At 42.5% G+C, this 11,964-nt stretch overlaps 1 long non-coding RNA gene across 1 annotated transcript; it reads left to right on the forward strand.

Annotated features, from left to right (window-relative positions):
* Positions 1–4,009: 4,009 nt before the first annotated feature.
* Positions 4,010–5,418, forward strand: LOC122461967. The gene is made up of 2 exons (XR_006284280.1): positions 4,010–4,376; positions 4,631–5,418. It is a non-coding gene; the product is annotated as an uncharacterized LOC122461967 (long non-coding RNA).
* The last annotated feature ends 6,546 nt before the right edge of the window (positions 5,419–11,964 follow it).

Here is an 11,964-nt window from a genome sequence, read left to right on the forward strand (position 1 = left end):
AATTAGGCAGGACAAAAGAGAATGTGAAGAGTACCTAGCAAAAGACACAAAAACTAATCACAGTTTTTTTAAAGCACATCAGAAGCAGAAGCCAGCCAAACAATCAGTGGGGCCGCTGGACAATTGGGATGCTAACGGAGCACTCAAGGAAGACCAGGTCATTGCATAGAAGCTAAATCAATTCTTTGCATCAGTCTTCACTGCAGAGGATGTGATGGGGATTCCCACACGAGAGCCATTCTTTTTAAGTGACAATTCTGAGGAACTGTCCCAGATTGAGGTGTCAATAGAGGAGGTTTCGGAACAAATTGATAAATTAAACAGTAGTAAGTCGCCAGGACCAGGTGGCATTCACCCAAGAGTTCTGAGGGAACTCAAATATGAAATTGCAGAACTATCAGTTAAATCAGCTTCTGTAGCAGGTGACTGGAGGACAGCAATGTGACACCAATTTTTTAAAAAGCCTCCAGAGGTGATCCTGTTAATTACAGGCCAGTAAGCCTAACTTCAGTATCAGGCAAATTGGTTGAAGCTATAGTAAAGAACAGAACTATCAGACACATAAATGAACATGATTTGTTGTAAATATCATTATACCACTATATAAATCCCTGGTACGTCCGCACCTTGACTACTGTGTGCAGTTCTGGTTGCCACATCTCAAAAAAATATATATATTAGAATTGGAAAAGGTACAGAGAAAGGCAACAAAAATGGTTAGGGGTATGGAACAGCTTCCATATTAGGAGAGATTGAAAAGACTGATACTTTTCAGCTTGGAAAAGAGATGACTAAAGGGGGATATGATAGAGGTCTATAAAATCATGACTGGTGTGGAGAAAGTGAATAAGAAAGTGTTATTCCTTCATATAGCACAAGAACCAGGTGTCACCCAATGAAATTAATAACCAGCAGGTTTAAAACAAACCAAAGGAAGTACTTCTTCCCACAATGCACAGTCAACCTGTGGAATTCATTGCCAGGAGATGTTTGAAGGTCAAAAATATAACTGGCTTCAAAAAAGAATTAGATAAATTCCTGGAGGATAGGTCCATCAATGGCTATTAGCCAAGATGGTCAGGGATGCAACCCACTGCTCTGGGTGTTCCTAGCGTCTGATTGCCAGAAGCTGGGAATGGACAACAGGGGATGGATCACTTGATGATTGCCTGTTTTGTTAATTCCCTCTGAAGCACCTGTCATTGGCCACTGTCAGAAGACAGGATACTGGGATAGATGGACCATTGGTCTGACCCAGTATGGCCATTCTTATGTTCTTATATTCTTATGACCTTACTAATATAGTCCAGATATCCAGGAAAGGGACCCCTCAGAACTCATGAAGGGAACCTACAGAAATATGTTATAATAAACAAGACTGGGTAATTGACAAGGGGGTGCTCATAATCCAATTATGTTCTATAATTGATAAGGGATATTTGTTATTGCAGATGTTTTCTGTGTTTTAAGAAATAATGACCCATTGAAAGATGTTTTAACTCATTAAGAAGTGCTTATTACAGCAGGTGTTCTTCATAACAACAATTGAATTAGAAATTTCTTTAACTTATCAATCATGTAAACTAAGATACTATACAAGAAATTCCATAAACAATTAGGTAAGCTAAGATAACTCTAAAAGAGATTCCATACGTAATTAAGTAAAAGGAGATGTCAAAAACAGTAAACATCCTGGGGAAGTAATTTTTCCCCTCCAAAAAGGAATTTCTTTGTCTCACACCCTATAAAAGAAAAGAGGTTTTGGGCACTAGGCAGGGAATGAATACTGCCAGCATTCCCACCAGTTACAGAGAGAGGACACAGGGGCCAGCTCTTCACCTTAGCCAAAGAGTGGTACGTATGTTTTCTGTCTATATACTATATAGTGCAGTATTAATATTTGATTAAATTATTCCATGTGAGCCTGTTCTTTCGACAATCTCACATTGTTATTATTGTTATTAAATTCGAATGCCCAGCACAGAAATAACCAAGCTTTAAAAATATTTCTGTGTCAATCTCAGGGATGCTAATAGGAGCTGCATGTATGGAGGGAGGTGAGTACATGTGTCAAATACCGCTCAATGGGCACTGTATAGGAATTTAGGTAAGCAGATAGATTGTAGATCGCTGTCTGTATGCTACTGCTAATTTAGGGCAAGATTCTGATATCCTTCACATCGGGTAGTACCTTACTCCAGAAGTAATCCCATGGGGCTTCTTGTGGGGTAAGGTGCTGCTTAATGTGACTAAGAGTATCCAAATCTGGCCCATATGGAGAGGTGTGGTCTAATGAGCAAAGTATTGGGAGCCAGCAACTTCTGAGCTGTAATGCTGTAGCCAGCAATGAATCCTTCTGGAGATTTAGCCGCGGCACTTAAACTTTGTCTCTGTTTCCTGTTTTAGTTCAGATGTAGCTAAATCTCATGAGCATGTGTGATTTTGTGAGATTTCCACCACTTCGAGTGAAATCTCATGAGATTTCAGCATCACTGAGTCTAAATCTGGTACTGAAATTCTAGCCTTCACTTGGCTTCAGTCTTGAATCCTGTACGGTAGTTTCATCATAATCCAAATCCAGATCTGAACACTGTCTCCTTGTCCCATATTTATTTCTTGTTTTTCCAACCCCATTCCTCTTTCTACACTGGATTCTTACACTGCAGAGCGGTGCTTACTATGGGCCTGTTCCAAAGCCCATTAAAATCATTGGAAAGACTCACTGACTCAGTGAACTTTGGATCAGGCCCTATATCATTCCATACAAAATATTTCCATAAAGATTATTTTCCCTCATAAACTTTAACAGTTTGAGACTTGCTTGTGCTGTGGTCATTCTTCCATTGCAATGGCAGAGGAAACCTGCTCTGTAGCTAGAGAGAGGACTTCAGTCTCTAAAAGTCTCAACCAAGCACCTTTCACCAGCACTAAAATTCACATTGAAGAGAAAAACTTTAGAAATAACAGCAGAAGAGGTGTTCAATTGACTTCATGTCTTCTACTCTGTCACAGCCATACCCAGAGAGTATGAAAGCTTTTTTCCAGTGTGGCGGCCAGGGGGTGATTTATAGCTAGAGGGGACTGACTCACAAGTACAATTAATTGTTAAAGGATGTTTAGAATCGAAAACAAAAATTGGCTTCTTGTGAGGTAAACTGAATATCTCTGCAGGCTGATTAAATAAAAAATAAAATATGATGACTATTAATTGCATTACTCAGAGTGTTGTGGGATTCTGGAAAGACAAAGCTATATGTTTCACTGAATTAAAGGGAGGGTGGGGGAGGTTGGAAGGATAAGTCAGTCCTTGTACAGTGGAGCCCATGTAATGAAATGTATTAAATAAACAAACGTGATGTATTTTCCCTGTCCCAAATCCAGTCATGTAGTAATCCCATTGAATACTTCTTGTGAAGTAAGATTAATTGGGCTTCTTGTTCATTAAATGATCCTTATTCACCAGTGTGTTACTCCTGATTCACTCAGTGTAACTCTTTCAGAATTAATGGCGTTACACCAGAGTAAAGTTGGAGTAACACGCTGGTGAATCAGGCAGTATGAGTTCCTCCAAATAAAACCCAAAAGGTAAAGCCCAACTAGAAATGGACTAGGTCTGGACAGTTATGAAATGTGAACAGGAGCGGATTTAAGGGTAAAAAATGCCCAGTTGATAAATAAACTGAGGGGCTGTGAAAGGGTTAATGAGGCTGAGAATGGGGCCAATTAACCAGATAAGCCACACCTCAGGGGAATTAGGTGGCCTAAGCAACCTCTGACTGATGATGGAGCCCAACTGAGAAGGAATAGGTGGGGCCAGTGTAAAGCCAGGAAGCTGGCAGCAGAGAAGGGTTGTAGGGGAAGTAGTCTGTAGTTATTCCCTGGGAGGAGGGAGGTGTGTCTGAGGTACAGAGTTTGGTTGTCTGCAGTTACTTCCTGGGAGGAAGTAATTTAGGCTGGTAAACCTGGGGGGAGGGTAGAAGATAGAGAAAGGAAGTAGGAAAGAGTTCAGAGAAATAGCAACAGGGTCCGGGTGCAAGGAGACCCTCGTCGCTAGACATTGGGTCCCTAGACTGGAACCCCAAGTAATGGTCAAGCTGGGTTCCCTTACCAGCCACTGGGAATGTGGCACTGGACCTGGCCTTGGATTGGAAAACGGTCTCAAGTGGATGAAGGCAGCTGATCCAGCAGGACTTTGATACCCCATTAGGGGAGGACTGTAAAGTGACCTCCTGGCTGGAGCATTGAGTCGTGAAGAGGAAGCGCACAGAGTCCCAGAAAGCGAGTGGGGCCGTGGCAAGAGAGAGACGATGGAAGAGGGCATCAGACCTGGAAGGAGCTAATCCCCAGAGCAGCCAGGAGGAGGTGTCACCCTAGCGGTGAGTGATAGGGACTCAAAAGTAGACTCTTGCTTACTTTCTCCTTACCAGATAAGGTACCTTGAGGAGCTCAATGCAAAAAAGGCCCAGTTAACATTTGTTTTAAAATCAATGACCCTTAAATGAGATGCCCTGTAAAACAATACTAGCATATCTTAGGATAATCACTCAGAGCACTGCACTGTTATGATTGCAAGCTACAGTGTTTTTGACCATTACTCAAAGGCATATCTGATTTTGTTTCCTTTATATAGAAGGTACCGTATGATCAAGAGTTATAGATGTCCCGTTCCTGAGATTTACCTAAACTCTAGAAATTGGCACTAAGGCTTGGTCTTCCCTACAAAGTTAGGTTGACACAAGCTGCCTTACATCAACATAGCAGTGCATGTCTCCCACCAATGTAAGCTCACCATTACGCTAACATAGTAATACCACCTCCCTGAGTGGTGTTGAGCCACGGTCAATGTACTGAGGTTGACACAGCAGAGGACTCAGGATGACATGTTCAGTGAGATCCTGCAAGCCAGAGCTGCGCCAGATCGTGAGCAAAGGGCCTGGAGGGTAAACATGGCAGACAGCCTGGAGAAGGAAAGACTGGATAGGAGAGAGTCCCAGCAGGAAAAGGAGAGGGAGATGCACTAGGACAGAATGGACCTTCTGTGTCAGTAAACGCAGAAGCTGCAGACTCTTTTGGACCTACAGGTTCAAAAAGCCCAGACTCGCCTCTCTTTGCTGTCCATGGAAAACTTCACTGCAGCATCTCCCTACATGTCCCCTCAACATTTCACATGGCATCAGGAGCCGCATCCCTACCCCCATCACTCCACGCCAACGGACATTAAGGACAGCCGCAACTTAACATACACTGACCTGTGAAAACCAGAGTTGCTGTATGTGTAGCTAAAATGGACATGCATGTTCTTTCCCTTTTTAAGTTCTGTTCCATTAATTTATTGAGTTTTTTAATGCATTTGCTTTTAAATGGCACAGAGTTTTCTTTGCACTGATGTTGTTACTGAATAAAATTCTATTTGGAAAATAATTCATCTTTATTCATTCATAACATATGCTGCAGAGTGCCTAGCAGTTCTGAAAGCACCCACTATACTCTACAGTGTGACACAACTCATGGGATTGGTGATACACAGTGTAATCATCATAAATTGCTCCCAATCACCCCTACGTGACTTGTTTCTGCCCCACCATGCATTGCTAAAACTTCGCAAAAGGCAGCATGCTGGACTGTGGAGGGTTGCACATGGGCATACCAACCCATGGTGCACCACACTGTCAATCGACACAAGCACTTCTGGTGAGTACACACAGTGCGGACACAAGGAGCCAAGTGTGCACGCACACAAGTGATATGCTAACTGCAGTGCCTTTATGCTGACATAACTTGCATCAACCAATGTTTGTAGTGTAGATGTGGCCTTATAGTTGCTTGTCTCTTTTACTATGAATACTTCATTGGCCTTATACCTGGAACACTACATACATCTCACAGTAAGTAAATTCTAGGACTGATGTAAAAGTTTCTGTACGTGATCAAATCAATACATTTATTTGCTTCATCAACTGATTCCTAATCCTGTTGTGTAAAGTCTTATGAAAAATAATATTTCCCTTAGTGGACTGTGTGCTCAATGTTTGAGATCAGTGAAAGAAGTAGCTATTAATTGTTTGATAATCAGGCCTGCACTGTAAGATATCTTGTGAATTCTGTGACATCTTAATCTGTAGGGTAAACAATAGCCAGTGTACAATAATAACAGGCAGGAGGCTCTAGTCAGCAGAGAAGCATTTTCCCTTCTTTATCAAAAAGGCTTCTGAGCACCAAGCTTGTATATGACTTATTGCTCACCACACAAGGTCTCCTCCATTTCCTTACAAGGGGCGCATCCTTGGTTAAACCTAAATATACAGGTTTGGTGTGTGGGGCTCCTGTGTGGATGGTACAAATTCTCCCACTCAGGACATGGCATGGCAGTGGATCTGTCCGCAGCTTTCTGGCTACACTCCTCCTTGTCCACAGGCAGGGGGAATGCCCCTGAAACCTTCCTCCACAATGGTGGAGTCCCAGAGCCCATGGGGGTACTTGCCTCCTGTACAGACTGAAGTACTGCTGCCCCATCTCTTGCATGGCAGAACTGCCCCAGTTCTGCTGTGACGGGGCCCCACATGGCTGCAAAGCAGTTGGCAGGATTTACCCTACAGTCATTGGACTAGCAATTTTTAACTCCTTGCTTTGTGAAGTGCTTTGAGAGACCTTTGTAACAGAATGTGTTGTAATGATCCCCTTCCAATTGAACTTTACTACCTTCTGAATGACGGGTTAGTGGGTTTACTGGCCCTGCAATAGTTTCCATTCTGTTAGTTCTGGTGAAGCTAGAAATAGCAGTTTAGTTAGACAACGGAAGGTACTTTATTGAGCACTTTAGTGCGACACAAAACCTTTAGAATTCCAGTGTCCGCAGCTGATGCTGTTCTGCACTAAAAGATAATGGGCCAAATCCTCAGCTGGCACAAATTAGCACATCTCCACTGAAGTCATAGGCCATATGCCGATTTCCAGCAACTGAGGATCTGGTCCAATATATAAAAGAAAACAAAAAAAAAATAAAACCCACTTTGCTAATAACGATGCGGTTTTGCACTTCTATAAGATTATCCATTGATCTCAAAACCATGTATAAGCATTAATTAGGTCTTACAACAGCTCTGTGACAAAGGTAGGGGATATATAGGCTTCACTTCACCTCTCCCTGAAATGCTGCGAGGTTTTCTGTTGCACAGCAACACTACGCAATAGTTTTGAACAGAATGTGAGGATAAATACTGCGTCCAGCTGAAGCTGTATGAGGCAGACTTTTAATGAACAGAGGTGAGATTTGGCCGGAACACCCAGCTTCTCATCCTTACAATAAGTGTCATGGAATCTTTAATAACCACAAGTGATCTTTAACAACCACTTTGGCTTTACATCTCATCAACTTCTGCAGAACAGCGCCCACTGACTTCTTGCTATTGGATTGGTTCAGTGCAGACTCTGGGTCCAATCCTGTGAGCTGCTGAGTGAACTCAGCTGCTTGCAAGAGGCACTGAAATGGTCATGCTGGATTAAATCCTCAGAGAGAAAAGTACTATCTACTGGCTAACAAACACAGCTTGCTACAGCACCTGGGTTCTAAGTATTGACTCAGCCTAACCCTAGTTAGCTATGAGATCTGACAAACTCACAGCCCAAGATGGGGTAGCATGTTTGTAACCTAGCTTGACCCATTTCTCTCAGATTGTATGGCTCTTTATTGTTATGTCAGGGTTTGCTTTCAGAACCTTCTATCTTCTTTAATGTCTGAGGTTTAGATGTCTCTGCTAATTACACAGAATAGGTTTCAGTCAATATGCCCCCGCTCTCAGATTTCTAGGGGAAATCCAAGGCTCTTTTTCATAAAAGCCTTCAATGACGTAGTGCTAATTTGAGATGAATGCTGATAGTGTATTAATTATAGAGCTTCTGTGGTACGATTTCCTCGTACATTTCCTTATATGTCTGCGTAGGTTGATTCCATTTCTTCATCTCCTTTTCTCTAGTTTGAAAACATTTCCTGTTTCCAGGTGACTCACCTAGAGAGCTTTGGTTTCATAGTGCAGATTTCATTTTAATGGTCTCTGTCGCAGCCTGATTTGAAAAATTTCAGAACATCCCTTGAAGTCTGTGCCAGATCCAGGGTTGGGTTTTCTTATTCACAAATGGGGAGTTGAAAAGAAATATGGTTAGTGTGACATCACAGTCATTTATTTTGACAGTTGCAGAAATATGGGCTCAAGGGGGATGGTAAGGATCATCAAAGCTTGTCACTGCGAAGGTCATTTAAGCATGTGTGTAACTTTAAGCAGGTGATGAGTCCTTCTTAAGTCTTGCTGAATCAGAATCTAAGTCACTAATTCTAATTCTGCCCGAGTTGGTAATAAACAAATATGGCGGCTGTTCTGTTGGCTGTTTGATGGTCAGTGTAAGATAAGGGGGTTCAGACCAGTGCCTAGTGGATAAGTGGCCACATCACCCCCACAACACCCCCCCACAAAAAACAACCCCTCCACCCTAATGGTACCCTGTGTTGGTCCGGGTGGCAGAAAGCCCCAAGACTGAATGGACATGCACACTGAACTGCCTATTCACAGTCCACAGTGTTTATTCACTTAAGTTGTTACTGGCATGAGAAATAATTCAGCACTTGGTATTGTTTGCAGTGTCTGTCTTATAATTTCTGCTAACCCCACTGAGTTGAGACGTGCTACAAATACAATTTCTGCAATAAGGTGAAATGAGAACTAACCTCAAAACTCAAAGCAAACAGCCCAAAGTATTGATGCACATGCTTTCAACCCTAAATCAGGCAAGGCTCCCTGAAAATTGGGTCCAGGTTCATTCCCACACTCTCAATGAACCTTGCCATTTGTAATTTTGCCTGTCTTCCTTTTGGGTTGTGAATGTTTTGCATACTTGTGGTTTGCTCACATAGGGCCTGATTCTTATCTCATGCTAGATTTACTCCATTGGGATTGCACTGGTGCAAGTGAAAGGCCAATCAGATCCATAGCCCCGATCTAAAACCTATTGTATTCTATTCTATTCTGTATTATAGGTTCTTATTCCACTCTCCTCACAGTAATATCTGAATGCCTTTCACAGGATACCTGGGGGAAGGGGCAATGGGCAGTTTGCCCCAAGCTCCTGTTTGAGAAGTCCCTCAAACCGAGTGGTGGTGTGACCTGGTATGCGGGACAGCAGAGCCACTCAGATTTGGCCTGGCTGCCCCTCCATTATGTGGAAGGGTGGCTGGGCCAAACCTGAATAGTGCTGCAACCCTGTGTGGCAGATTGCAATGACTGGAGTGGGGAGCCAGGCCCAGCCCCATGGGACAGAAGCCACTGCTGCAGAGTGAGTATGGGGCAGGCTCGCTCTCCAGTGGCTCCCCTGCAGTGCCTCCCCTCAGTGGTAATTGCTTTAGAAGGGTAGAGAGCCTCAGTTTCAGATTTTGCGCCAGGCCACCAGAGGTTTTATTTTGGCAGGCTTGTTTATTTAAATATACACACTGCTCTGTATATATGTGAGAGAAGGCAGGTTAAAGAAATGGGTCCTGCACTTGGAGTGGAAGGGGGTGAGGTTTGTGATGGTCCTTAGCTCCTATGGGCGTTGCTGACCATGGTCTTTATCCCCAAGCTTTGGTTGATCTTGTAGATATTCTGGGTGGAAGGCATGCAGTGCCTTGTGGATACAGGCTGAGACCTGAAACGTGACTCTGCTATTCTAGGGGGAGCCAGTGTAGAAAGCCGACGATAGGGGTGATGTGCTTGCTGTATCTCATGTTGGTGAGACGACGGGCTTGAGCGTTCTGCCCCAATTGGAGTTTCCTGATAGCTCCAGGCCCCGGGAGCCTTTCTGTTGACTTCAGCAGGCTTTGGCTCAGGCCCATAGTATACTATCATGGGCTGTGACAAGTTCTGTGACGCTTCTGTACAAACAACTGCATCACCAAATAGATATATTGTATTTTGTTTAAGGAAGGAGCCAATTGTGAAGCTGGATTGCAGGCCTATGGGAAGAAGACAATATGAGTTGATTTCTGTTTTAAACCCCAGTACTTTTTTGTTTTCCTTTCCTTTGGAGTTTAATTTTAAAAATATTCTGTTAGGTTTGGTGCCAAATACCAATTCATTGCTTATTTGTGAAACCTTCACAGCTGGGGACTTTCCATGGGACATTTTGTTTGGAAAAAATGATGTAAATTGTAAACCACGTCTTAAAATATCTTAAAATAACGGAGCCTGGGAAAACATGTCCCCTTGTTGAAGATGATATGGATGCTTGGAGCCTTAAGAGGTATAAGCAGGAAATTCACATTTGCACTGAAAGCCACTGCTATTTTTAAAGACAATGGCTATGCTGAATTTAATACTGGATAATAAAAGAGAGCTATGCTTGAAACAAATGCTTTAAATTTACTGACTTTAAACAGCCAGTCTGGAGTATTTATTTATGGATGAATGGCAGCAAAATGTTTGTGATGAGATTTTAATAGGAAATTGGTAAATTAACCATAGCACAATGAACTAATTGCCAAATGAGGAAAAGGACTACCTCTCTCTCTCTCTCTCTCATTCATATATATATATATATATGAGAGAGAGAGAGAGAAGTAGTCCTTTTCCTCATTTGGCAATTAGTATTTTGTGTGTGTGTGTGTATATATATGTATATAAAATACTAAAAAATGTAGATTTTCATGCCTTGTTTCTGGAAGGATTCCACAGGGCCTTACAAATGGTAGAGTATTAATTAATTAATTTGTTGCAGTAACTCCTAGCAGCCCCAATCAGAGATTGGGACATCATGCATGTAATAAACAAACTAGGGAAATACAACCTAGATGGAGCTACTATAAGGTAAGTACATAACTGATTGGAAGATCGTTCCCAGACAGTAGTTATCAGTGGTTCACAGTCATGCTGGAAGGGCATATTGAGTGGGGTCCTGCAGGGATTGGTTCTGGGTCCGGTTCTGCTCAATATCTTCATCAATGATTTAGACAATGGCATAGAGAGTACACTTGTAAAGTTTGCGGATGATACCAAGCTGGGAGGGGTTGCAAGTGCTTTGGAGGATAGGATTAAAATTCAAAATGATATGGACAAACTGGAGAAATGGTCTGAAGTAAATAGGACAAATGCAAAGTACTCCACTTAGGAAGGAACAATCAGTTGCACACATACAAAATGGGAAATGACTGCCCAGGAAGGAGTACTGCGGAAAGGGATCCGGGGGTCATAGTGGATCACAAGCTAAATATGAGTCAACAGTGTAGCACTGTTGCAAAAAAAGCAAACATCATTCCGGGATGTATTAGCAGGAGTATTCTAAGCAAGACACGAGAAGTAATTCTTTCACTCTACTCCGCGCTGATTGGGCCTCAACTGGAGTATTGTGTCCAGTTCTGGGCGCCACATTTTCAGGAAAGATGTGGACAAATTGGAGAAAGTCCAGAGAAGAGCAACAAAAATGATGAAAGGTCTAGAAAACATGACCTATGAGGGAAGACTGAAAAAACTGGGTTTGTTTAGTCTGGAGAAGAGAAGACTGAGAGGGGACATAACAGTTTTCAAGCACATAAAAGGTTGTTACAAGGAAGAGGGAGAAAAACTGTTCTTCTTAACCTCTGAGGCTAGGACAAGAAGCAATGGGCTTAAATTGCAGTAAGGGAGGTTTAGGTTGGACATTAGAAAATCTTCCTAATGGTCAGAGTGGTTAAGCACTGGAATAAATTGCCTAGGGAGGTTGTGGAATCTCCATCATTGGGGATTTTTAAGAGCGGGTTGGACAAACACCTGTCAGGGATGGTCTAGATAATACTTAGTCCTGTCTTGAATGCAGGGGACTGGACTAGATGACCTCTGGGGGTCCCTTCCAGTTTTATGATTCTAATACTGGTCAGACACTGGACACTGAATTAAATGGACCATTGGTTTGCTCTGAGAAGGCAATCCCTAAATTACCATGTTTCTGCCTTCATTCCATGTGAGG

Source organism: Chelonia mydas, chromosome 1, assembly GCF_015237465.2.
Source record: "Chelonia mydas isolate rCheMyd1 chromosome 1, rCheMyd1.pri.v2, whole genome shotgun sequence".
In the NCBI taxonomy this organism is placed as follows: Eukaryota; Metazoa; Chordata; order Testudines; family Cheloniidae; genus Chelonia; species Chelonia mydas.